Source organism: Pogona vitticeps, chromosome 1 (assembly GCF_051106095.1).
Source record: "Pogona vitticeps strain Pit_001003342236 chromosome 1, PviZW2.1, whole genome shotgun sequence".
In the NCBI taxonomy this organism is placed as follows: domain Eukaryota; kingdom Metazoa; phylum Chordata; class Lepidosauria; order Squamata; family Agamidae; genus Pogona; species Pogona vitticeps.
In genome coordinates, this window is record NC_135783.1 from 224,854,356 (window position 1) to 224,882,050 (window position 27,695).

At 40.7% G+C, this 27,695-nt stretch overlaps 1 long non-coding RNA gene across 2 annotated transcripts; it reads left to right on the forward strand.

Annotated features, from left to right (window-relative positions):
- The first annotated feature begins 293 nt into the window (after positions 1-293).
- On the forward strand, positions 294-26,971 carry LOC144583384 (uncharacterized). Of its 2 annotated transcripts, none has more exons than XR_013537134.1 (2): positions 294-20,568; positions 24,478-26,971. It is a non-coding gene; the product is annotated as an uncharacterized LOC144583384 (long non-coding RNA). The 2 variants fall into 2 exon arrangements; XR_013537133.1 differs by lacking the exon at positions 24,478-26,971 and adding an exon at positions 21,880-24,193 and having other exon boundaries at positions 20,464-20,568.
- The last annotated feature ends 724 nt before the right edge of the window (positions 26,972-27,695 follow it).

Consider the following 27,695-nt stretch of genomic DNA (forward strand, 5'->3'; position numbering starts at 1 on the left):
TCACAGGGAGCCTGCTGGAGTTGCCGGGGAGGCAGCGGGGTGGGGGGTGGGGTTTGGGGTTGGGGATGCTGAAGCAATTTCCTTTCAGCCCTGCATTTCACCAAGAAGACACTAGCCACAATGTTTTGGATATAAGAAACCAATGATGTCACCAGTCATTGCATTACTGTGGGAAAGGGTGGTCCTTCTCCCTCATTGACTAATATACAACGTTACAGGCAATGTCCTTACATGTAATGTCTTACTTCCGATATCTGCTTAAAGATGGCTGGTGCCAGAGTCCTGGACTCTTCAGATTCCTAGTTTTCCTTGGGAGAAAAATCAGGAAAATTGGCTACATGATGGCTACAATTACTTATTTTGATTCACCGTGACTGAAACTGCAGTTAGTCTTTTTGCCATCTTAGAAATGCATTCATATTTGGAAAGGATGCCAGAAATTGCACAAAAAAATCTCTCAAATGAGGGCACAGATGGATTGTGGTCTGGGTAGAAGGCATGATTCACTCCCAAATTTCAGGGTGACCTCCCACATGAAGCACGCGCTGTCCAGGGAGGCAGGAAGGATATGTATCTTAAAGGTGTCTGGGAAAAGGAGGAGGTTTTCACAAGCTGTAAGTGTATTTAAGAGACCGAATTGAACTGGCTACAAGTGCAGTTAAACAGTTTTGAGAAGATGTTTAATGCATTATATCATGGATTTTAAGGCAGAAAAGTAACTCTCATTAGCTATCTAAATTAATCCACTACATCAGGGTCCTAAAGATAATACACAAAATTGGGTTCTGCCTTCACCACAGGAATGACATCATGGTCAGCGGCAGATTGCCACTGATTAAAGCTTTCCTTTTTCAATTTCAGGGTACATGCAACTTCATCTTATTGTGTGCAAGCAGTGCACACCCTGGAATGCAAAAGGCAAGTCTTTTATCAGTAGTGAGCTGTTGCTGTCTCTGAGATCATTCCCATTGGGCAGGAAGAGCTATACAACAGGTTTTTGGCCAATGTGTTGAGCAAAAAATTACATCTCTGCCTTGGAAGTTGAGTCATGGCAACTGGACTTCTTTCTTATTAGATTGAAACATTTTGCTACTCATCCAAGTAGCTTCTCCGGTTTGAGGTGACCTGGTAGGAGATCCTTGGTATATCCTCCACATTGGTCTTTCCTGTCTCCATTTTATTCGGTTCTTCTAAAAACCTCCAGTTTATGAATGTGGGATATTGAGCTTGTGTATCCATGATTTATCTTCACACATAAATCTTTGCCTTTATTTACAGCTTCAAGTGTTATATCATGGCCCTCTTCTTTCCCTGTCAGCCTGTGGCAATATTAAGAGTCTATATCAGCTCTAGGACTGGTTTAATTAGTTTTGGTATGCAAGTGTCATGCTGTCCTTCCTTTATGAATCCAATTCATATATAAAGTTTCATTTATATAACATATAGGTCATAAGTACATAAAACCATAAGAACATAAGAAGAGCCCTGCTGGATCAGGCCAAGGGCCCATCTACTCCAGCTTCCTGTATCTCACAGTGGCCCCACCAGATGCCTCTGGGAGCACACAAGACAACTAGATGCCTGTCTCCCGACGCCCATCCCCTGCATCTGGCATTTTGAGCATTCCATGCCCCACTATATTTAATACCTAATGTCTAAATGGGTGTTGACTCCTCTTCATGTAGTCATAATGTCCTAGCAGGCAACGATCTTGTGCTACACACAAACAGATCTATACATGTATGCTTGTGTACTGTATTTTATATGATATGCGTCAAAACGTTTATTTTGATTTCACTACAGCCAATCTAGAAATTGGTCCTCAGACAAAGAAGAGGTGAGGAAGCCAGACAAAAATAAGTACCTGCTAAATTCAGCCTCAGCATCGATCTTGCCAGAGTGGCTGTAGCTCCCAGGACAGATATAAAACGGTTACTGTCTTAATTTTCAGCAGTTAAAGGATGTGTTGGAGCAGCCAGAACTGGATGCCTCTCTGTCCACCTTGCTAACTACCACTGTTTCTGTCACAGCAGCTAAAACAGCCCCACAGAACTGGACTGCTTTAGTATATTATGATTTGGACAAAGCTTTGTAAAATCAAGAAATATAACTGCTATCCGGGAAGAGAGCCAGAAGTTAGCCTTCCTCCCACTGCGCCGCCCTCAGTGGGGTGTGACATGTCATTGGGCTTTGAAATTAGGACTCAAGCAACACCTTTCTTTACACTTCAATTATTTCAAATTTCTCTTCTGCTCCCCATTCTCATCTTGTTTTCTCTCAGGTGGTGGCAGTGCTGCACTGCTTCCATTCTTAGACTCTGAGACACCTACAAGACGTCCAAGGCTTTTTCTTCACTTTTAGAGTCACTCCCACCACTAACTTTGTCTGCTTTCACCTTCTTTCACTGGACAAAGCCTTATCTTTTCATTAGCTGGCCATCATGGTATGCTTCTTCTTTTTTTTAATGGAGATAGAAAAATAGGAGCAAAATATTTATTGTTTTGATGTAATATAGTTTGGTTCTGACAATTTTGTTCTCATTCAGATGGTACTTCATAGACTCTGTCTTTTCCCCACCGATGATAGAATTTTAATATCTTGTAAGAAAGCAAACACAAACACATTTAGTCTACAAGATTTTATTCAATTCTTCTAAAAACCTCCAGTTTATGAATGTGCGATATTGTGTTTGTGCATCCATGATTCAAAACACCAGGATATGGAAAAATATTGCTGCACGATATATATATATAGCACACGGCAGGCTGAATGTTGACAACAACAATGGCAGCAGACAAGATGGTCTACAGCAGTGGTCCCCAACCTTGGGCCTCCAGATGTTCTTGGACTTCAACTCCCAGAAATTCTGGCCAGTACAGGTGGTGGTGAAGGCTTCTGGGAGTTGTAGTCCAAGAACATCTGGAGGCCCAAGGTTGGGGACCACTGGTCTACAGGATACCCTCCTGTGTTCACTACCATTCACAAAGTGACATCAAGGAAGGGAAAATCCCAGAAGCTACTTCTTTCATCAGTTAACCACTTCTCACCCAAACACAAAGCAATTGCCAGGGCTGCATTTCAACAAGTGTGAATGGTAGAGAGCACAATAGGGTGTCCTGTAGACCATGTTGTAAAACAGTAATTTCACAACTTAAATGGGTGGCCTTCGAAATAACATTTTCTATTCTTTTTTAAAAATATATTTTAAATATTTTTACAATCATACACATAATCCCTTTACCAGCATGAATACCTTTTCGGCCAGAAATGAATTTAAAAGTTCTCTTCCTGAGAGTCAGTACTGTAATTAGATCCTGAATGAAAGGTCAACAGTTCAGATTGCCCCAGAACTGGAGACTTGTTTCAGGAGCCTGGTCTCAGAAATCTGGAGAGAATGTTTACTGAAAGCCCTAAGGACTGGAACAAGCTCCTGTGTGCTTTCTAATGCAGAAACATTTTAAATATACCTTACAAAATTGCATGTTAATTCCCTGGAGATACCTGGCAAAATGTCACTTTCTGGATGATTGCCACTCCATTGCTTTTTTAAAAGCAAGACCATTTTTTTTAACTCTTGAAAGAAAACCTGTGTTTTGACTGGTTCTGCAACCTTTCATTGCCCTTCAAATATTTCCCATGCCAACCGAGAAAACTAGAAGAATTATCAACTCTGTAAGGCTCTTGCTAATAAGCCTGTTCCATGCATGCTTAATCTAATAACAAAATGGCTGTTCTTTTTCTTTTGAAAGGCCTTTTTTGGGGATCAATATTTCAGTCCCTGCAACCTGGATTCCATCCAAATGAATAAGGGGGGAAAAGCAGGTTGTGTCATCAGTTCTCTTTCAAGATAAACAAGATTGGTATTTTCAATTTATTTGATCTGGGTTGAATATGGGGACATTTAAGGTCACTTGGTTCTGCTTGAGGGAGAAGCATCTTACATTTAAAAAATCATAACACAAAAACCCTTTGCCAAAACATCTTCAAATTTAGAATAAAACAAGAGCAGACTGCTACAATTGTGCCACATTTGCTGCAGAGCTGAAGTCAAATTAAACAGTTTTAGAATTGCCTTGTAGATTGTTGATTTGCTCTGCTACACAATAACATCACTACACTCTTTTGCTATGACAATAAAGAAATCTGAATTTCCGAAATCAACCAGAGAATTCATGAGTTAGTTGACAACACATTCCACCTAGTAGTGCTTGATAGACTGTTTATTCAAGAGAAACTCCCATCCAGAGTTTTTGTCAGATTTCTGCAATGGACTCACTACTGTGTGTATTTCAACTGATGGCTGGAATAAATTTACCTGCTACTTTACAACCTGAAGTGCCACAGATGTCTGATTCCAGATTTACGCACATGCCAAGTAAACTGCAGCATAGGGCCTCAAATTATGAGGGACCTCAAATTATGAGGGGCCTCTAACTGTTAAAAACAACAACCCTAAATTCTGAGTTTTATCTGTTTATTAGAATAATTACCCTTTCCTGATAATTCTGTGGGGCCTTGGTATATCTCAGTCCAGCCTGGATGAAGCCTTCCATTAATTAAACTGAAATAATAAAGAAGTCCACCATTGAGTGCCCTCCATGGTATTGTTTTAGGTCTGTCTGCAATTCAGTAACTTGTTTATATGTTGGTCTTTTGAAAAATTACTCACTATCTTGAATTAAAAGACAAGCCAGATGGCTCCCACAAAGTATGAGTCATAATAGCATTGAGGCTACAGCCTATTCTCTTGTCATTTATCTCCTTGTAGCCTATTGATATAATATGCTGAAAGCATTATCTGATTAAACAAGTGGTTTCTCATGGGCTCTCCCAAAGCCTATATCCAATTAGTTGTCACAGAAGATAGAAAAAAATATATATTCATCCCATTGCTAACATTAGATGAAGAATAGCTTCAAAGAGTCATAAATAACACCAGGAGTAGCATACTTAATGTAATCATGGAAAAGGCTGTGGAATCTCCCTCCCTAGAGACTGTTGACCAAAAGTTGAATGGAGAGAGACCCAAGAGCAGTACTTAGGGTTGTCTGGCCTCAGACCACCACCTATGCTACGCACCCACCTCCACCCATTCACAGCTGGTGGCAGGGCTTGCCAGCTTTGCATAAAGATGTTTGTATGTGTGTTTCTCATATATATCTCTTTATAGAGAGAGAGAGTCAGGTGCCGTGGACAATGCTGGTGGCTGCCACATCTTGGGCCTGCTGTACAACTTGGAGCATGAAAGAGAATGGAATGTCAGCATCACAAGTCAAGAGGCTTCTGCACGAGTCCCGGCAGGGGTGATGCAGGGTCTGGGAGGCAAACTCTTTGTAGGCTGGCTGCAAACCTTTCACAAGCTTCAGCAATGACAGAGGTTCTTGAAAAACTACCCCATATGCCACATCTGCTATAGGTAATGCTGTGCAGAATATCCCTAACCAGAATCATGACTACTGCATTCTGCTATCTGCTCAGATGACCAAAAATGGCTTCCTTCTCATTGCCTCTCCAGCTGTCCCTTGCCATATTACCTGGTTAGCCATGTTTTAACCACATTCTCCACCCATTGAGCTGGATTACCTCATGTCCCATTTCTATAATCCGTTCACCTAGAAGCAGTCCTAGCCCTCCTTCCCCAGGCTTTCAGGCCCTGCCTCTGTAATATACCCCTGCAATACCACAAGGACTCAAGGTCTGAGGTTTTGACCAGAAATCTCCAGAAAAGGGAGTTGACCTGGTAACCCTCATCGACTCGGTGTCCTGTTTCTGCATGTAAATCAGAATGAAATGGTTGATTGGAACAAACCTGCAACACTGCTATTCTATAATTTCATGACTGATTCTAACTTTTTCCTTCAAACAATACCAAAAAAAAACCACAGAGAGAGAAAAAGAAAGGGGAAAAGGCACAGTAGTTTTCAATCACAAAAGTAATTTTAATTAAAAGACACAGAAACTCTTTGAAGGTATGATGTTTCTTGGTAGACAATATAATGGGTAGATGGAAGTTTCCTTATACAGTACTGTGGCTGGATATGGGCAGCGCTATGCCTTTTTGAGCAGGTACATTCGTTCAGTGCTTGGAGATTCACTTTTAAAAAGTAACTAATTCTGCTACATGTTACAATATTTGGTAAATAACCCACTGTTGTTACTCAGTGCAACACTGGAAAAAAAACAGCCCATTCCATTTTTGTTTTCCCCTCACATTTTGCGGGTGGGAGGTTAGGACTGATGAGAAAATGGTCTAAAACTGGGGAACGGACCACAGTAGGAATCATGTTTAGTGCCTTAAAATGCAGCTTAAAAACTTTATCTACCTCTGCACCATAAGATAAGCCACAGGGGTCCTACTTTTGCACTCATCTGAGAGAACAATCAAGCTTGTCCACATGAGGGGACACAGCCTTTGTAGCTGTGTCCCCTGACTGTGGCCTACTAGTTGAAATTTGTCCAAGCACTGCAGTCTAACAAGTAAATTCTGGCAACTGTTCTTTCAAACAAGACAGGTATGTAACAGCAAGATGAGTATGCTCTTCCACAGCTTGGCGCATGTTACCTGTCAGAAGTATGCATATAATTATATCCTGAGATTATCCATAGCTGAGCAGTGGTAGAATGATAATTTTTGGGGTTCCAGAACATCATCTCGCCACCAGTCACTTATAGATGAGTTTCAGTGTGTCCTTATATTTACTCTTCTTTAAAATTCTTTCTGAAAATCTTCTTTAAAGTACAGTAGCTTTAAAACTCTGCACTCTACTGTTATAAATGGAGAACTGCACCTCAATTTAAGAGTAAAACAAAAGTATATATGTTATTTAAAAAAAAATGAAATGACATGTCATATAGGGAAGAGGTAGCTTGCATTGAAGGGACCCAGTGTGGTGTAGCAAATTCAGTGATGGACTAGGAGTCAGAAGGACTCAGTAGCAGGTGGAAATGGTAAAATGAACATCTCACGTACCTGAATATCCTATTAGAGTCAATGTAAGAAAAAGATGACTTGATTGCAAATAGTAACAAAAATCTTGAAATAGTTATAATTCATGAGCACACATACAGAAAAGTTAACTACTGTTCCCCCCCCGCACTCAAATTATAACTTAAAGTGCAAACCCTCATCCCCCAGTAAATACTTTAATATTCATCTGATCTCAGTGTCATGGATTTAACCACATCCTTAAATGTCCCCCCTCCAATAAAAAAAATCTAGGCTAGCTGGACAGTGCTCAATGGTACTTAGGATGACTTTTGAAATTGTCCCAAAACTGCCCTGGGAGAGATATTAGGTTATATTAAACCGGCAGAAAGCTTCTCCCAACACATGGAACATCTGTTTCTGACTAAGTGAACTAGCACAGCACCCCAAATCCTGTTTCCTCCATTTGCACAAGTGTCTTCTCCGTTTACCCAGTTGACATACTGAAGTCTGCGTTTTCCCTGTTTTGCTTCTTTTAATATAATGCATTTCTTCGGATAAAGTCTAGCAGAGCACTGCAGGGGGTTCCTCCGCGTGAGCTCTTCAGCAGAAGCGCAACCGTTTTTGAGCAAATGTTCCTCCAACAGCTCCAACACATTTTATCTTTCAGCACAGAGTTTTTTGAGGGAGGCCAAATCAATGTCTCATAATCCCCTGCAGGGTGGATCCTATGTATGCCCATAAAATTGTTACACATGCAAATGTGCATCATCATACGACAGATTGCCCTGAGGGGAACAGGAGGGTTTCCCCCCATTTCCATATGCTCAGAAATCCTGGAAGGGAAACTCTGCTTGCATATGAAATCAATGTAACAAAACCATACATGTGTTTTTATCGTCTGCTACAAGGGGAGGACATGACGGCTTGCCTGTCTCAGAAAATACGACCATCTGCTTAAGCCCTTAAACTTTACTTGGCAAGAAAGCTATAAGATGTCTGACACCTTTATAAACAGGGCTGCACACCCAGCAAATTATTGACTAAACTACTATTACTGCTGATACACCACATTTACATGGTACTTTGCATCTTTCAAAGAACTGAGCAAATATTATCTGATCGATCTAGCGTGGAAAACAAGTCCTAGCAATCTAATATCAAGCTGATATGTATAGGAGAACAAATCATTGACTGAAAGGAGCACATTCTGTGGGACTGTATTACCATAAATTACACACAGATCTCCCACCCCACCCCTAGTCAAAATTATTCCCTTAGCCATCTGATTAATGACTGGATTAAAGCAGATTCATTTACTTGTGGTTTCTGGAAACTCAATCGGTGGAAACAGAATAGAAGCCTGATAGAATTGTCAGAGATAATTGATGCATTAAAGGGCGTGAAATCGGAAAAAGCATCCAGCCAGGATGGGTTCACAGAGAGACTTTTTTATTTTTATTTTTTTAAGGATGCGAGGTAAATTTCTCTGTTTCATTATGCTGTGTTTTGTTTTGTTTTAAGTGAGTTTAAGAAGTAATATTTATATGAGCATATGTATTTCTTCTTTAGTTGATATTGCCCATAGATACAGTCTTAACAGATGTTACAGTATTTCACGTATATATACCTAAGTGTATTTTTAAGCAACAGGATAATGATTAAATGGCAAATGACATCATCTCCTACCCACTCAGCCCTGAGACACTGGCAAACACACCTCCAGTGAAAAAGGAAAAGTAGTTAGTTACCCCAGAAAGACAGAGAAAGTGTATTTTTAAAAAAAAAGAGTGAGGAGGAATTTGGTCTGCTGTTTGTTCTGCTGTGGGAATGGGCTGGTTCATTCCTTTTGCCAGTGATCAGACAATGTAATTGTCTGAGTGAGTCAGCCTGTCCCCAAAGCATTCATACCTGTACCTTTGGGTCCCTGTCATGGACTACTTTTTTTAAGCTGTGGGTAGGATTGCTCCACTTTGGTTTATTTCCAGCACATGCAATCACTGGAATCTAACCAAAGTGGAGCTTCCTGCTTTAATTTCCAAGCAAGTTTTAATTTCCCAATATCAATACTGGCTCAAAAAGACACTTAATGATATTGGGGAAATGAAAAATTTAATATTCCCTTCCTCTGCTCCTCTGTGGAGGAGTGGAGGGAGAAAGCAAGAAGTTTGGGGTGGATGGTTAGAGCCAAGTAAGGCACTATAACTTCTAGGGAGGGAAATTTAAAAAAACTGAAAACTTCCTTCTGCTAACAGGAGGGAACAGGAGAGGCAAGGAGAGAAATTGCTTGTGTGGTATGGGAAAGACTTATAGGCTATGTGGGGAATATTCCTGGTTCAAGGACCAATGTGGAAAACCTGAGAAAGAGTTAGAAGAGACAGCCATGAAACTATAATAGTTGGCTTAGTTAAGAAATCTCTTTATTAAGGAGTGTTTGGTTAATGCACACTAGCCTATTTTGTATTATTTATGCTAAGTTTCATACCACTCGCCTGTTGCAAAAGTGTACACTGTGTGGAGTTGTAGTCCAAAAACACAAACCTGCCCACTTCTATCATAGGCAGTGCCAGATGGCTCACTGGGCTGGATCTTTGGTCTTGAAATAAAAAGTTACTAACTGTATCCCTGCAATATATTTACCTATATATCTATTCTGGCCATGCTGGATAAATGGTTCAAACATCTGTAAAAAAAAATCATTTGCAGTGTTTATTTGAACCATCTTCTCATAAGCTGAGAAGTCACATAACACATTTTCCTCTACTGCTCATTTATTCACTAAACCGTAGACATTTATAGGACATGCTTCACCAATTGAGCTTTAGAACTTCTTTGAATAGTGTCAGTCTGATGTAGGAACATGCAGGAAATCTTTGCATATAATGACCACAACTGCATGCAATGAGAAGCCAGGATTCAAGCAAATCCTGACTCCTCCTCAGAAGCAGAGTGCTGATGCCCAAGGCCCCTTTTCTTCCGTCTTGCTCCTCCCACTGGGAAAAACAGTGACAGTTTCCCACATTTCAAAGGTTCATGTGCCATCTAAACCAAAACATCATTCTGCTAACAGGTCAGAAATTCCAAATCAGGATTTGTCCTTGTTTTGTGATTCCTGGCCTGTTTACGGAAAAACATAAACCAGGAGTTATGTTAAGGCAACATGTAAAGCTTTAAATTCCTGGTTGGTTTAGCCACTCACCCTGATGTGAGGGCCCAATCACTACTAAACAGGTTGTTTGAATAGTAAGCCAGGAGTCTCACTTATCATTGGATGCTAATTCTGCCATTGTTAGGTGGAGAGGTGGGAAGAGTTGTGGTTTGTTTTATTGACTACAAGTCCCAGAATCCCTTAGCCAGGATGGCCTGTGGTACTCTGGGATCTGCAATCAAAAAAAAATCTTTCCTATGATTGGTCATGCAAAATCATTATATATATATATATATATATAAATTTTGTATCCATCTGGCTTACGCTGGTTGATCATTTAAAAAAGGTGTAATTGCATTTTCTCTGCTTTCTATGTAAGAAAATGCATCGGGTTTGTGATGTTATATTAGCAAGAGAGAGGGAGTGGAACAGATAATGGCAAGCCCTGTCTATTAACTAAAACAGACTTCATCCATTTCCTCTGTAAAATGCCTCGCCAAGTCCATGAGAGAAGCAACATATTTTCTTTGAGAGTCCAATCTGTTCTCCATCATCGTTCTCTCCTAATACCAAGAGTTTTTGGCCACAGCACTCTTTCCCCCTGCCCATCTCCCCTGTAACTCTTTCACAAGCCACTAAGTAAAAGCCATTGTAGCGCTGCCTACTTTGGAAAAGCACTGAACAATAATGGCATGTTTGAGCCTGACAGCCAGCCGGCCATGGTGATTACAGGGCAAAGGAACGAAGCTTTTGTTCTGTTCTTATTACCGTTTTTCTTATTCAAGGCAGGGCCATCCATCAAGACATGAAGTTATTTCTGACATGGCTGCAAAGGTCAATCGCTCATACACTGATCACAGGATAATCCCTGGAAACTCCTTATGATCTTCCCATGTCTTTGCTGCACATATGTTTCAGCATTAGAGATCAACAAAGCCACTGACATTTAAACCTGCATGAAAGTGTATTAAAGTGATCTGTCAGGAGAACGTGCATGAAGCATCACAGTTTGAAGTGTAACCATGAATCAGTGAAATTCCTTTCTAACATCAGCTACAGACAGACTATGACATCTAGATGATGGAATCCTTCCCCAATCCTATGGATCTCAGAAAATTTATAGAATTTAATACTTAAAAAGACAAACAAAAATACACCTCTCCAGCTTATCAATGTGGGACATTGTGATTCTGTATCCATGATTCAAAACACCAGGAAATGGACCAAAATTGCTGCACGATGTCATGCCCGTGTTACCAGCAGGAAAAAGGATGCCAAGCTTTACAAAGCAAAAGGCAGGCTGAAGGTTGACAATAGCAATGGCAGCAGTCAAGATGGTCCACAGGATACCCTCAAGTGCTCACTACCATTTACAAATAGACACCAGGCAGGGGAAAAGCCCAGAAGTTTACTCTTTTTTTAAATCAGTTAACCACTTCTCATCTTGAGATCAGAGGCTATTTCTTCTCAATCTCTGTTTTAAACCTAAATTTGTCCTTGGGTGGCATGTGTTCCATTTAAAACAGTCTGTGGTGTGGACCTACATGTCTTAGTAAGAGTGAGACTCTGCGGGGGTGTTGTATAAACCTGACCAGTTTTGTAACAAAAGATTCACCATTAACCAGATAAATTTCCACAGAAACTATGAACACAACGGTATGCAGATAGTTGTAATCTGTGTCAATGGAAACATTACTTACCCCAATTATACGTAAGTGTCCCAGTTTTTCAGATTTTTCTAGGTGGGTAATAGCAGCTAACAAATCCAAAGAAAACAAAGACATGGCAGGGCTATAAAGGAACCAGTAAAGATCTTTACGTGTGGTTGCTGGAGACCAAGGACATAATATTCCAATTACTCCATATGTGTATAAAAAGTGGACACAGAGAAAGGCTGACAGGGAAAAATATTCATGTGACATGTGGTATTAGGGGAAATTTTCAAGGATACCATGAACCACCAAAATGACAAATAAGTAGGTTCTAGATCTTCAGTCTCCAAAACCTGAGCAGGATTGTTAGTGATAGGGTCTGTTGGTCAACATTCTTTCATAGGGTCACCATAACTTAGAAGTGACTGAGTTGAAGGCACATTAACAGCAACAATACAAATCTTACAGTGTGGAAATTCAAATTGGAAGTATCAGTATTACATTCAAGGAGAAATTAAAACAGATATGGAAACTTGGAGTGAGTGATTCCAGATCTATGGGGGAAAGGGACAGCTCTTTCAGTTCCCCTTGATCTGAACCATGCACCTCATAGGAATGAGCCCTAAGATGCCATTTGGTCCTGGCTGTACAAGCAACTCTGTCTGGTTCTCATTCTTCCATATTCAGCCATGTGTGTCCGGGTAAGGAATAAACTCTGGAAAACCTGGGCTCTATGCTAATGGATAAATATCAAAACATTTTGCAATACATGCTGAAATCCCGGCACACTCTTGAAAAAAAGAAGCTGGGAACGATAGGCTGTAGCCCTTGGGCTGGCTCCATTCATTTTGGCACTTAAATAGCAGCATAGATCTCATCTAGAGATTTCTAGCTACAAATAAAGGCAATTCATGCTGCCCTGCGGCTGTGCTACTTGCGTATTCGGGTGCATTGGATAGCTCTAATAATTTCTAGTCAATTTAGCGCATCCCATTTGGTAAAGGTTATTTCACAGACCACAAATTTCATTGGCGTGCTTGATTCATTCGGGAGATAGCTATTGATCATGGAGGTGCCAAGTGGACTGCAGAGAAAGAAATGGAAATTACATGGTTAAATAATTACGGCGTAAACAGATAGTTCTGTCTCCCATATTGTACACAGCCCTCTCATTCATTTCCTGATGGGGATATTGAAAGGGAAAGGCAGTTTCGTGGTGAGCTAGAACATTGACATTTTGGCACATGCAAAGTACAAAACATTCATTTTATGATGGGGGGGGGGGAACACCACAAAACCAGGACAGGTATATATTTTCTCTGAAAATGATGGCTATAAAGTATATGCCAAAATAGTTCATGGGTCTTTGCAGGCCACACAGAAGGCTAACATCTTCACCTTGGGATAAGTCAAGTTGATGGTGAGGGGAAAAATCTGAACATGAAATAGACTTGTGTTGAACAGAAAAAAAGGCCTCTTAATCTTACACAGCACTCAAGCAGCAGTGGGAGGCCACAGAATAAATTGTCCCCTGCCAAAGGAGCATCCTTGGTACACATCCCCACCCCCAAAAAACACCATTGCCTGGTAGATTTTTCCCACTTTTTAAATCATTTATTGAGCTTAAAGTGTTTGCACTGCTTACAGTGCTTGCTAAATGTCACTACATAGCAAATTTCTGTTCTTGTGATTCTTATCTAGAGTGAATGACATCAGACTGGAAACTGAAAAAGAAACATGCTCGAAAACTAACTGCCGGAAGTGTGCAGTTTGTGGCCAAACAACCTTGTGGAACTATTATTGTTGGTGTGTTTAAAATTTTATTTTTTAAGAAAATAAAAGTCTGCTTTCTTTCTATCCAGCTTACTACATATCATCACCGAACTCAGCTTGGCAGTCTCTACAATTCACCATCCAGAGTGAGTTCTCGATCGTACGCCCTGAAACCGCACACCTAGCCTTGAGTTGAGTCCCCAGAAACCCCATTCCATTTCAAATATCACTCAGTGTCCTCCCTATTAATAACTGCAGGGCAGGAGAGGGCCTTATGGATCTTCAAGTCCAGACCCTGTCACAGAGGCACAATCCAGAGCACATACAGGGCAGCAAGAAAGGGGCACATGGAGACATAGGGCCAGCACTGTCATTAGATAAAGTGAGGCTGTTGCCTTCAGTGGCAGATCACCAAGAGCGGAGAATTTGCTAGAGCCCCGAGAAACATCCAGCTCTGCAGCAATTCTCTTCCAACCTCAGGAGAAAACAAGGGGTAGGAATACTCACTACTACCATGATATAAGGGGAAGGTTTCCTGTTCCTGTTCTTTCTCAGATTTTTCGTGGAGAGCTCCCTTCCTGCTTCTCTTGATGACAGGGCGGCAGCTGTTTTTGCTGCAGCCATCGAGGCCAATGTCACAGCAGGGAGAAAACTTGTGCTGTTCCCTTTTCTGCAACATGTGTGAGTTTCTACGGCAGAGTCTGGGGATTTGAACCCTGTTCTTCAGAGTCCTAGTTAGTCACTTTATCCACTACACCACACTGGGAATTCCTATCTGCAACACAACATGATATAATGATGTGCTTTATTCCAGCTCCTCCACATTGGCCATTTCCCCCAGCAGACAAAACTCATAGAATCATAGAATCATAGAATTGTCACAGGGTTGGAAGGGACCTTGGAGGTCTTCTAGTCCAACCCCCTGCCCAAGGCAGGAGACCTCATACCATCCTGGACAGATGGCTGTTCAATCTTTCCTTGAAAACTTCCAGCGATGGGGCACCCACAACATTGGAAGGCAAGCTGTTCCACTGCTTAATGGTTCTCACTGTCAGGAAATTCTTCCTTATTTCCAGGTTGGATCTCCCTCTTGGCCTCCTGCATTTGGCAAAATCTTGTAAGGGTTCTCCTGCTTTAGTGGTCAGCACTACAGTGGCAACAGACCACCTTCTCCTCCAGCTATACACACAGCTGCACCCTCAGCATTGGGTGTCTTCTGACCTGTTGAGATGATGGAGGCCTGCTGGCAGGGCTTCATTTCCTGTCTCAAGCAGAAGGAGGTCTTGGGGTAGCTCTTAGAACAATTTGTACTCTTTAGGTAGAAATGTTCTACTGCCTCCTGGCGTGCTCTGGTCCATGGGGTCACGAAGAGTCGGACACAACTAAACGACTAAACGATGACGTTCTACTGGAAGATGATTCCTACACATTTGAAATAACTGATCTGACGTTGGATTGCCCATGCACATGACACAGAACTGATCTCTGTATGACCATTTTTTGTGTCTCTGAAACAGTGAAGGAGGTTTGCTGTTGTCAAGAGCCCAGGTGATTTCTAATTATTTGAAAGACTTGTAGGACAAAACATAATTTTATTTCTTGCTTAATGAAACTTTGACTCTGAAAACCAAATCGATACCTGTGTGACTCCCCAGACAACTTACTGACTACAGATTAAAATCCTTCTGTGTTTGCTTTGAAATATGTAGACACCCAGCTGATCTCCTGACCAAGATTACAGTGTAAGCATGTGCTGTCAATGGTGTGTGCCATTTAATATGATTGATTGGAAAGCACCTTGGAATCTATTTGAATAAATGAGCATTCCATTGTGTCTCCTGAAAGTCTAGTGCATGAATGACGTAAATGGAGCCAAGAAACACAGAGCCACACGGACTGCAGCTGACCCTCCAACTGTCTTATTTCCACTTCACAGTCCACACTGCAGGAATTCCTTGGCAAGCTGCAGAATGAATGAGGACAGTAGGACTAGTCATATAAGTTTACATATGTGTATCAGCAGTGGGCAATTCCTCCAGATGTTAATGGGTGCCACTTCCCATAATTGCTCACTATTCACTATGCTGGTTGATAGATTAATGATGAGAGTTGTAGGCCAAAAATAACTGCAGGGCATGGACCACCATTTCCCACTCTGACATATATGGATTACCTTTGTATGCCTAAACTATGGAAAGATGCATGGTTTAACCACAGGGACAAAGGTTCTTTTGGCTTTGAAGGCAATGGACACACGCATGTGGAAGGAAAGCAAATTTATTAAATATCTCCAATGAGACAAGAAAGGGATAGTGTGGGATAAAGAATGCTTGTACCCCATGCTGCTGTCCAGAACCCCAAGAAACACCACGGGTAGAACCTTTGGATCTAGCCAAATGCATAACAGTTGATCCATGGTTCAGCCTGAACTGAGGTTCAGTCAGAGGTAATAAGAAAATTTAGAATTCAAAGTGGCATGATGCAGTCTGTGGTTGCCATTCCAGAAGACTTGGTGTGGCAGTATTGTCAAGAGTTTGGAAAAAGTTACTTTCTTGACCTTTTTTTTTTTTTTTTTTTTTTTTTTTTTTTTTTTTTTTTGTTATGGGTCATCACATCATTTCCAAATTATGGCCACCCTATATGAATGAGTGATCTCCAGAACGGCCTGCCTCAACAGCCCTGCTCATCTCTTGTAAACTCAAGCTTGTGGGTTTCTTTAAGGAGTCAATTCATCTCATATTGGGTCTTGCTCTTTTCCTGTCGCTTTCATCCTTCCCCAGCATTATAGTTTTTTCCTACTAATCTTGCCTTCTCACGATGTGCCCAAAGCAGGCCAGCCTCTATTTCATGATTATTAATTTTTTTGCTTCCAGAGAAAATTCAGGCTTGATTTGATCTTGTTCATCTTTTTGACCGTCCAGGGTATCTGCAAAGCTCTACTCTAGCATCACATTCAAATCAATCTTCTTTTTTCTGCCCACTTTCTTAATTATCCAGCTTTCACACCCATACATGGTGATTGGAAATACAAGAGTGTAGATGATCTTGGTCTCTAGTGACACATCCTTATAGTTGATGATCTTTTCTAATTCCTTCATTGCTGCCCTTCTGAGTTCCAGTCTTCTGATTTCCTGGCTGCAGTCCCCATTTAGATTGATGACTGAAACAAGGTATACAAAATATTTAACTATTTCAACTTCTTCATCGTCAATGTTAAAAGTTAAAGTTTTGCAGTCCTTCAGTAGTCATTGTTTTTTACTTCTTAATGTTCAGGTGCGGTCCTGCTTTGGCACTTTCTTCCTGCAGTTTCACTTGAAGTCCTTTCAAATCTTTGTCCCTTTCTGCCAATAAGATGCTGTCATTCTCATATCTTAGATTATTGATGTCTCTTCCATTATTTTTCAGTCTTCCAGCAGGAAATCCCCAAAGCCTATTATTATTTCAATGCTCACTACAAGGCTGCTTTCCTTGTGAAGAAGAACAGCCCTATGACGATCAGGAAAAATGCAGCCTCACTTTGTAATGGCAAAGGAAAGCTGCCCATAATATTCAACAGCTCTCACTTTTAGTTATCATTTCCCAATCCACACCCCATGCTAAAAACATGACTGCAACATCTTCTGGCCAGTTCACAAAGCAATTTTTTTAAAACAAAAAGTGAATGCTTCCCAAGTCTCTATATCATAATGATGACATTCTGTTTCCCACAAAAATTAGTTAATAAGGGCAACAAGATGGTGATGTTTTGATGGCAACATCTGTAATGGATTTTGAGAAACAACCTATTCTCTTGCTTAAAAACTCAGTTTGCTTTTTGGTCTGTGCCTGTTAAAGAAAAGCACTTTGCAAAAGCTGAAGCAAAGCATAAATACAGCAGTTTTCATGGCTGTAGTTAAATGGCAGAAGGATATTGTAAGTAGTTCTGTTATGAGAATGAAGTTGGTGGTTATTGTAAAAAAGGAACAGAAGAGAGCCCAGCCTTCCCCCCCCTTTTTTTTTTTTTCTTTTTTGAAAAAAAGGTACTGTTTTAAACTCAGTGAATTATGTATCAAAAACAATGGGGAACATACACAATCCGGACAGCTGTAAACTTTAATTATTTTAACTGATGTCATTTATTATGCATGAAATTAAAATGGAAGATCAGTGCTTTAATGCTTTTGAGCATGATAAACAATCCAACTGGGCTTGTTAAGCTTAATGGAAAAGAGTGGAATGATTTATAGTTCCATTTGTCTCCCTCTGTGTGTCGGTTGTAAATCAGTGTTCGTTACAGAGAGAATGATTGTCAGAGGAAGGCTTGAATTGTCTTCAGGTCTGAGACCGAAACCCATTGCCCCCCAACTCCTCATGTGAGGAGGAGGAAAACCCAAGACATGCTAGACAGTTGCCTTCAACCTCCAATAACACTGCCAGGGTTGGGGACATGGTTGTAGGGCACCTATAAGGGAAGATGAGAAAAGATGAAGAAAAGCAGAGGTGGGTAGAGATACGCGTGGCAGAGGGTGGCAGAGCAGATGGATTTAGAAATCAAACATTAAATGGCTGGTTTGTCTTGAATTCTGTCCACAGAAAAGCAAATTCCATAAAACAAGAACTCAGAATGTTTATGAATGGACAAAGATGTTTTAACCAAACTGGTGGTCCATCCAGCACTGTTCTGTATACAAAGACAGTCAGACTATAATTTATGCACACACGTCATGAGAAGCTGAAATCATCTTCGAGCATCATTTAGCTGGTTCTCTCCAGTGTGTGAGCAGGGGAGTGCCTAGCCCCTTCCCTCTCTGCCTTCATTTTTTTCCAAATGGAGGGTCATGTGTTTGCAGACGAAAGGTGCCTATTCACATTCAAGCTTTCCACACAAACAAAAGTCCTATTTTTTTCCTAGGTTCTTCTGCAGTGGTAAAGCCTTTAAATGACCAGGGACTTCTCCTTTGTTGTTCTTTAAGTGGAGTAAGTGACAACAGAGAAGGGAGGGGCTAGGTGTACCCCTTGCTCAACTGTTGGAAAGAGCTAGGTAAGCAATGCCTGAATAGGGCTTCAGCGTTCCACAGAAACGATTCTACCAGAATTTTGTGCTTCAGTAATCAGACTTTCAAATGAAGCCCTGTTAACTCCAGTCAGCTGTCACAAGACAAAGCAAGCTAATCTGCAAACAACGGGAGTTGTAAAAAGCATGTGCTGTGATAGTCAGACATCTTGTAGCACTTAGGAGATTCCCTCTTCTAATGAAACGATGTCTGTAACATATTCTTTGGCTGTGACAAGTGGCCATTCTCAGAGATCTCAAGACATTTCCAGCCATGTTACTGAAGACCATTAAATGGAAACACTGGATTTGAATTTCCTCAAAGAAGGCATGTGCCATACTAGCAATAGACTCTCCCCATTATAAGTTGAATATTTCATGTAAAACCTAAATATAGAATGAGTGCTGTTTTACCTTTAAGTTGGTACCCAGCTCCTGAACATATTTGGACCAGGATACTCCTCAACATTGATGCAATACTATAGCACTGTTGCTTTAAATTTCCCATCACGTGCCTTGATACCTTCGAGTTCTAGAATTCTTTTTTTCATTTGATCAGCAACATGTCTTAGACTGGATGTTCGATTCCCCACTCTGCCTTCTTGCCAGCACTTTACATGGACCGGGATTGATGAACCATGGGACCGCTTCCATTTCTGCAGTTGTAAGATGATGAGGATGATGAGCAAAAAGTGACCTGCATGGCTCATGAATTTTCCAGTCATGAGATAATGTTGAAAGCAGCTTATGGAGCTTGTGGATGGAATACAGCAGGGCACGACTGATGTGCTCCGGATGGAATGTGGAGTTCCGATTCTACTCATATGACTCAAGAAGATGCGGAATTATGAGAATCTGGTAGTTCAGGTATGAAGCTGGGTGCCTTCTGCAGTCCTACAGGTGTTGAATTTCTTTGTCGGTGCCGAATCAGATGATGGTTCCACCACTAAGTCAAAGTGCGCAATGTGCTTGTCAGCAAAAGACTGGTACTTCTATACAAAAAATACCATACACAATTAAAGCATGCATGTAAAACTTTTTGTTATTTTTTTACTCTTCCCACTTTTTACATTATCATACATCTTCCTTTTCTGTTTTTTTTCCCTTCTTTTAAAAGATACGTGAAAAAACAACAAGAAGAAAGACAACACCATTAATGTAGCAAATGTTCACTGTTCAAGCCAAAGGCTATAACAAATACACGGAGGTAGAAATCAATGGAATAATATAAACTTACAATTCCACACCATACACCAAAAAAGAATAGATTGCATGAGTACAAACAAGCTTTAATACAAATTTAATCTCCGTTATCTCCATAGCTATGTATAGCAATTTGTTTTGCTCTCCCTCTGATTTCTTTTTTTTTTTCCCTACTAAAGCAAAAAAGAGTGGATGCCAGTATTAAGATCAGGCTGCAATTCATGGTGAAAACAGAAGGCATTTCAGCAATCATAGTATAAATCTTCAAAACATTTTTTTAAAGATCAAGCACAATTGCTGTGACCATAAGATGCTCTTCCATTAGTCTAAGACAAGGGTGTCCAATATGTTGTCCATGGCATCTTCATTGTCTTTCTCCACATCTCTGGCCCCTGTGTTTCGAAGGGAACAGACAAATGATGCTATGTGCTAAAGATGTGCATGGTGGAACCTTTTGTTTCATTTTCATTTCCTTTCAGGGGAACCTCTTTGGCATTCATTTCATTTACCTCAAACGGGGGTGCTACTTTTTGGTTTCTTTCCATTTGCCTCCTCCCCATTCAGAGAGGAAAGAGAGAGACAGGCTGGGCAAGGGCTTGCCTAGCAGTACCCACATCATAGCCATCCTTCAGTCTCGAGAGACTATGGTAACATGCTCTGTATGGAGGACTAGGAACAGCATCTAGTGTGGCTGAGGAGGCCGATTTGAGAGTGACAATCCCTTCCACACCCACAAGAAGGATGGCAAAGGGGACTGTTGGGCAAAGTAAAGGAGGCAGTGGCACACAGTCGTGGCAGGAGGAAGGAGGGGAGAAAACTGAGCTGGCTAAGCAAGGTAAGGAAGTGCAGAGCGAAGGCAGCAGGAAGGAAAGGACAAAATGGTGGGGCTGGCTGGGCAAAGAAATGAGGTGCACAGCAGCAGCAGCAGCTAGGGCGGGAGAGAGAAGAAAGAGAGTGGAGCAAGGGGGCTATTGGTATATCAATGAGAGGAACAGAAAAGGAAACAGGGAGAAAATTTAGTAGTGATCAAGGAAGGAGAGCATGTGTGGTTGACAAGTGAGTATAGAATGTGTCATTCTTTTGTGTGATTTGAGTAACTGATTATGCTTTGGGATATAATTTGATTGAGTGACATCTTCAGATATGGTTTGGGGAGATAATTGACTGGCTTTTCCCTCAGAAAAAGGTGACCTGTTGAAACAGAAAACTAGACGAAAAGGAGTGGATTTCTGTCCTCAAGCTCAGATCCTATCTATACCAAGTACTCAAGTCCATGGGCACTGTGTCCTTTTTGCCTTATCATTTCTTGAAAATGGATGCATTGTGATTGGCTGCACTCAACACGACAGTTGTTTTGTGAATGAGCAGAAAATGAGCAAATCAGCAGAAAAGGGGGGGGGAACCCAGCAATTTTATGATGACACCATTATATTTCAATTGCACCCTTTTGTCCAAAATGGGCTGTGAACCTCTGACGTAAGAGATACAGAAGTTGGCAAAATCACTCTTTCCCCTTCATACTATGATATCCCACAGCATTACCATTGCTAAGAGCAGTTCTTGGAGAAGAAAGGGGCTGAACAGGGAATCAGGAAACTAGATCCACTTGCTCCATGCGTGTAAAAACTGTTCTGTTCACAGAAAGAAAGTGAAGGTTACATTTTTCCTATATCAGTTATTGCTTGCCTACTTAAAGATGTCAGCTTATGTATTTGCCAGCCTTTGTGTTCTGGAATGAACCCAGTAACAACACTCCATCTCACAAATGGTGTTAGATTCTTATAGTTTTGGAAAAGTCCAACTTCAGAACTTGAGAACGGGTGGCTACCTGCTTGGGAAGAAAGATGAGCAGTCAATCCACATCCATAAATTGCTGTGATGCACTTCTGTAGTTAAATGGGTGGTTTGCAATGGGCAGCTTTGAACAGCACCTCCTGTTAAGTAAAAAGAGTGCCAGGTTGTTAGCCTCCTGTTTAAACGTTCCCAGCCTTTCTTTCTCGCTGGCTGTTTGGCAAAACTTTTTTTTTTAAAAAAAAAAAATCTTTTGAACTTAATACATAGATTTCTCTCTCTTGCAATGGCTATAACCACAGACAAAGCACTCAGAAATCTTCCACATCCTTTGAACCACTTCCATGTTTTACAGACCTGTGTGATGAAATCATCTACCAACACCTGGAACTGACCAGCATTTACATGTTGTGATTGGTGTCACAGGGAGTGAATCAACCCGTTCCTGCAACAGTCGAACTGCCTGCCTGATCACACCTACTAATGCATTCACAAACGCAGTAATTCGACAACAGAGGAGCCAAGCAAATAAATCAATTATACTGTGCAGTTTAGATTTCTAAGCACAGAAGCGAAAATGGTCTCCTGATTGTATCACTCTTGTAGACAGCAGCAGCTCACATACACCAGTAATGCATCTTTCTTTCTTATCACCCCTCTCTGAAGTTACACGGGACAAATTAATGCATCTTCCAGACTGAAATATTATAAGGAGTCAATTGCCTTGTACATTTCTCCTCCATCTGCTATGGCCTAAATTCAGGTGCCTAACTTGAAAAGTGATATGGCTTTCAAACTAAACATAAAAACGAGCCAGCTCCGTTTCCCTGTCATTGTATGTATTATTCTACCCCAGTCGCTACCAAGCACGTTTTGTATACCTATGTTTTTTTTTAAAAGCCCCATTATTGCTGCCAGCACATGGATTTGAAAGGGAAGATGGCCGTCATTTCTTAAGGTCCCTCTACACTGATGATTCCGCCAGCAGCGGGAGTGCAGGCAGAATGTGGAAGGAGCAATGCCATAAGCACCACAGGAGCGCTTGTGTTTTGTTTCCCAGATGTCCAGCCTAGTCAGGCAGATCCGGATCATATGAACAACAATCATGAATGGCACAGTTGTGGGTAGTTTCTAATTAGGCCAGGATAGTAATATGCCCTAAAATTTGATGGTGACCCCCACATAGGACCATGGGCCAACACGGGCTATAGTCCCTGGCTTGTGAAATAGTTCTGAAACACCGTGAAATACACTGGGTACCTGTGGGAGGGGGCTTTTACTGTTGCAAAATTTTGAACTGATTAAATTCCTCTAGATGCAGAGCGGAAGTACAGGGATCCACAGAACAGAATAGCTTCAAATTCCTCAAAGCAGTCCACCCCCTTTTTCTCATCAACTGGCACTTAGTCTCTATAGTTCATTCTGATACATTAGTAGGACAAAAAAAGAAAAGTTTTCATTACTTGCAATTGAACAGCTCAAACAACAAACTGACAAACATGACTGCTTTCTACAACAAAGTTCAACAAATACTAGAGCATCTTATTAGATAGGAATGACTCTTTTTAAATTTAGAGGCAGGAGAGGACAATTGGTTGGTGCTGGACAGATTTACAGTCTCCAGCCTAGACAGATCCCTCCCAGCCAGCATGTAAGAATGTAAAAACTCTAACATTTACCGCTTGTGATTGTCCTTTGCCACTAAATTGAGTAGTAAAGTTATTTATCCTGCCTTTGGCATCTGAGGCAAGCTCCTGCCTCCTCTTCTTGTTTGCTTGTTTGTTTCCATTGTCTTTGTTGTTGATAGCTCTTCTTCTTCCTCTGACCAGACAACAAACGTGGGAGGTATCTTCCATTTGGTGGAGGCTCTATTTTCCCTTTTTTATTGTTCTGATATAAATGATAACTGTAAGTAAAGATACTGTACAGCTTTTCTGCTTTACATGCTTCTCGAGTACTTTTATCAAGCAAACTGCTACTTTGTGAGGAAAGAAACCAACGGGATGAGTAGGAGCTGAGGACTAAACTGATCTCTCCATGTTTCTGGGCTATTGTTGTTTTTTCTACCTCTGCTAATTAAGAAGAATAGACAATGTACCTGAATTGTTCCTGCAAAAGGTTAGCTACATGCTGTGTGAAGAACTACTTCCCTTTGTCTGAGCTCCATCTTTTGCTACTCAGCTTGAGCTTTTTGCTTGAAGAAAAAAAAAGATAATACAAGCTGATTAAAATAAGAGAAGAAGAATACAGAAATTCACTAACTGATCTGAGTGACACTAGGTTCTAGAACAATGAGTGAGGGGAAAGTCACATCATCTGGATCTTCTTTCTCCTCACCATGCCTCATGTTATATAATCTACCATGTGATGTTATATAATCTTCTCCACCTTTTCACATGTGAGGCGTAGTCCTTGGTTCTAGTTCATTGCATACAACCTCAGCTGCAGCTTTGGAACTTGCAACATAATGTAACAGTATGGAGTAATCGGTGCTCCAGTTCAGAGTTTACACTTTTCCCCCACCTGCAATGACCTTTCAATATTCTATAGCTCTGAAGAAATTTAATCCCATTTCTGGGTGCTTAAAATGCAGTCCTTCTTCCCACTTTATATATTTTTCCCTTTTAAACAAAGTGTGTGCATCTTCAAAACAAGGTATATGTTCCCATTCTCTTAGCATACCAATGCCTCTCTCTTCTCTGTGGGCAGTACTTCTTTGAATAAACACGCAATGTACTCATACACAATTTAGGACTGCAACGGCACTCAAAGCTGGAATTGGCAGATGGTGGCCGTGGTGGTTCTGATTCTTTGCAACATCCAGAAATAAACTGCACACATTTTACAAGGATTTTTTAAATAAAGAAATCATAAAGTGCCATATGTTTCAAATCCTGAATTAGCTTGCACTTTTTAACTAAAAAATGAATTAATTCATTGTTTTATTTGATAGATACGCCTGGAAAATGCATTTGAAGAGTGGTATTTATATTGGAGGCTGTATCATTTGCAGAGAAGAAAGGGATTACGGTTGGAAAAGTAAAGATCAAAAGCTATTTTTGCAGGTAATAAGAGCCCTCTCAGATGGATTTCAGCAACAGAAACTGCTATAGCAAAGTAATAAAATGAAAGCAAAATGCAATAAAATCAAAAGGAGTAATAACTCACTCGCTCCGAAATATGCCGCACAGCATTCTACTGAACGATATTTACTGAAGTCAGTGTGGCACTTGAAAAAAATTTAAATTGCACAATGTATCCCCACATGTTGAGAGTCGCTTGCGATATCACAGAAGGATAAAGCAGCAAGTCCTTTTGCCAAATGCCCCACCGCTTCTTCAAGTCCTGCATAGACAATGGAACATATGTGTATTACCATATTGCTGGAGGGGTCTTTCCGCACATTGACCCAAGCCTGTTAAGATTTCACTTGTTTGTGTGTATGTATGTATGCAGGCCAACTCATATCAGCCTTGAGGGGGTGTTACAACTATAAAAACAAAGGCAGTAATTAAAATCACAGATATCACAACAACAAGAAAAAAACAAGCACAGCCAAAAAGGCATCAAGATTTTAAAATATTAGAATGCTAAGATATTAAAATTGTGTTTAGGGGTCTGCAAAAAGAAAAGGGAAAGAAAAAAAAAACCCGAGTAGACATGGTCTAGAGGGGCGGGGTAAAAAACAAATAAATAAATAAAAAATAAATAAAACAATAGGAGCACAAGCAATAAGAAACAAGACCTGAATGCCTGCTGGGAGAAAAAAGTCTTCTCCTGGCACCTAAATAAGGATGTGAAGTAGGTCTTTCTTGGGAGGGCCACACAAAAGACAGCTACTGTGTTTCCCCGAAAATAAGACAGGGCCTTATATTAATTTTTGCTCCAAAATCCGTGCCTGAAAATAGCGGGCGGCCATTTTGTTTACCCGGTGGCCATTTTGAAACCGCCAATCAGCTGGCCAAAAATGGGGGCTTCCCTGCGATCATCGCAAAGCGAAATTTCCCCATAGGGAACATCGCAAAGCAATCGCTTTTGCGATCACAAAAACAGCATCGCTAAGCGATTTCATTGCTATACGGAGCGATCGCTATGCAAGGCAACACTGTATAGTTATATATTGTTACATATATTGTTATGTGTGTGTTTTATAAATATAACAGCAACATGTTATACCCTAGTTATATGACTAGGATAGTCTTCATGGTTAAGCCCTTGATGTTAACAGTAATTAACAAATTGTTAACACATGAGAAAAAAGTGTGTTTGAGGTCTGAACCTTTTACCTACTTTTTCTGAACAACAAGATGAGTCAAGCTGAAGTGAGCCTGTGATTCCTCCTGGTGACATGGGATGAGTCAGGCAGTGTCTCAAACCCATATTGTTTTCTGTCCCCAGCTCTCTGCTTCACATGCTTTATGATGAGAAGCAAGTTTGAATACAATGTCATTTGGGAGTAGGTTTTCTGAGGTCAAATCTTGAATTAACTTTTAGAGAAGTAAATACAATGTCAACATTGCTTGTGACTCTTCAATAAATTTAGGCTACCAGGGTCTGAAATGTAGACCACAGAATGAGGGGAAATGACCTCTTGTTTGTATATATGTGTTTGTTCAATTCATTGTTTGCTTGCCATATTTAGATTGGCTAAATGACTGCAACTGGCATTATAAAGGGAAAGGAAGAGGCATTTCTTATATGTTATTGTTGTTTATTTTATTTTATTCCCATAATGGACCCAAGGCAGCTCACTACAATTAAAATCACACAATAATAAGTTAAAAATGCCATGCATAGATGTTACATATTGCTTACACCCGCCAACATGAGACTACTCTGTAAATTGAAGTGCCAAACTGTCACTCAAGATGTTGGTGCTTGAATTTCTTGTTCTGGACCAGTTGCATGTATTGATGCCCAACAAGAAATACAAGGCTTGACTTCTAAACTGATGCCAGATTGCCATTAAAATTTATGCTCTTGGACTCACACCAGCAAACAAAGGTAATAATATTTTAGGCACTCTATGTTATATATGGTATTGTTGTTATAACAATGTTATAATGTTATCATCGCCACCATGTTACACCTGCAGAGCTAAAAGGGACCGTATGGTTATTGAATCCAGCCCCTGTCAAGGAGGCACAGTGGGGAATAGAACTCCCAATCTCTGGCTCAATAGCTAGATACCTAAACCACCATGCTAGTATCCGGTAGTTCTATGATTGTACTCTCACTTGAAATTAGGGGAAATTGATTTTAATTGTAATATTTTTATATGCCAGCTTCCCCCAACCCCTGTTCTTCTTTAGGAAAGGATCCCATGTTATTCCCTTTCTGAACAGAATGTAGATAAGAAAGAAATGACCTTATTTTGGTTGCTCCCAACATAGAATGGCACCTTTTGACAAGCTAATCATGCTTGAAAGCCATCACAAGCATCACAAAATTTCTCTCAGATTGCCTCACGCAAGGCCATCCTTCAGTGAAGAATAGGGTGACATATGAAATGACTATGTAGTACAAACAAACACGAAAATCATCCCACTCTTGTTGGCACCAAAAAATGGAGCCCTCAGATTTGTCAGGTAGTTAAATTGCTTGACAAATCTGGTGTCGAATAACTAAGCATAATAACAGGATACAGACTGTAAGGCATGAATGGATGGTTCTGTTAAGATTTTATGGCCTCCTAGTGAATTTAGGTACTCTTTTGCTGCATTGCCTTATAGAGGCTGTTTGGAGTAACCAATAAAAATGCCAGGGCACATTCTCATAACTTGTTGCTGCCGTGGATTTGAGTCAACCTGAGCAGACTTCTAGCGCTGATGCAAAAATAAATGTGCAGGAAGATGTGCTGTTAGCTGAGGAACTCTGTCTCTGTTCACTGCTAACACATAATCTCAAAAATCAGCACATAAAAGTGAAGCCGCCTTCTACTCCAGTCTGCAGCATGACACGCCCACACCTGAACCTAATACTAAGGTGTGGAATACTTCCATAGAATGGGATTAAAAGGGGACAGAGATAGGACTCCAGCGAGAGTGTCCAACAGATAACTTGGGATCTGCAGTGCAAATACATTCACTTTTCCAGGTTCTGCAAATGGAGCGTGCTACTAGAAACACAAGTGATTCCTCTGCCACTGTGGAGGGCTGACTCGGAGTTTAA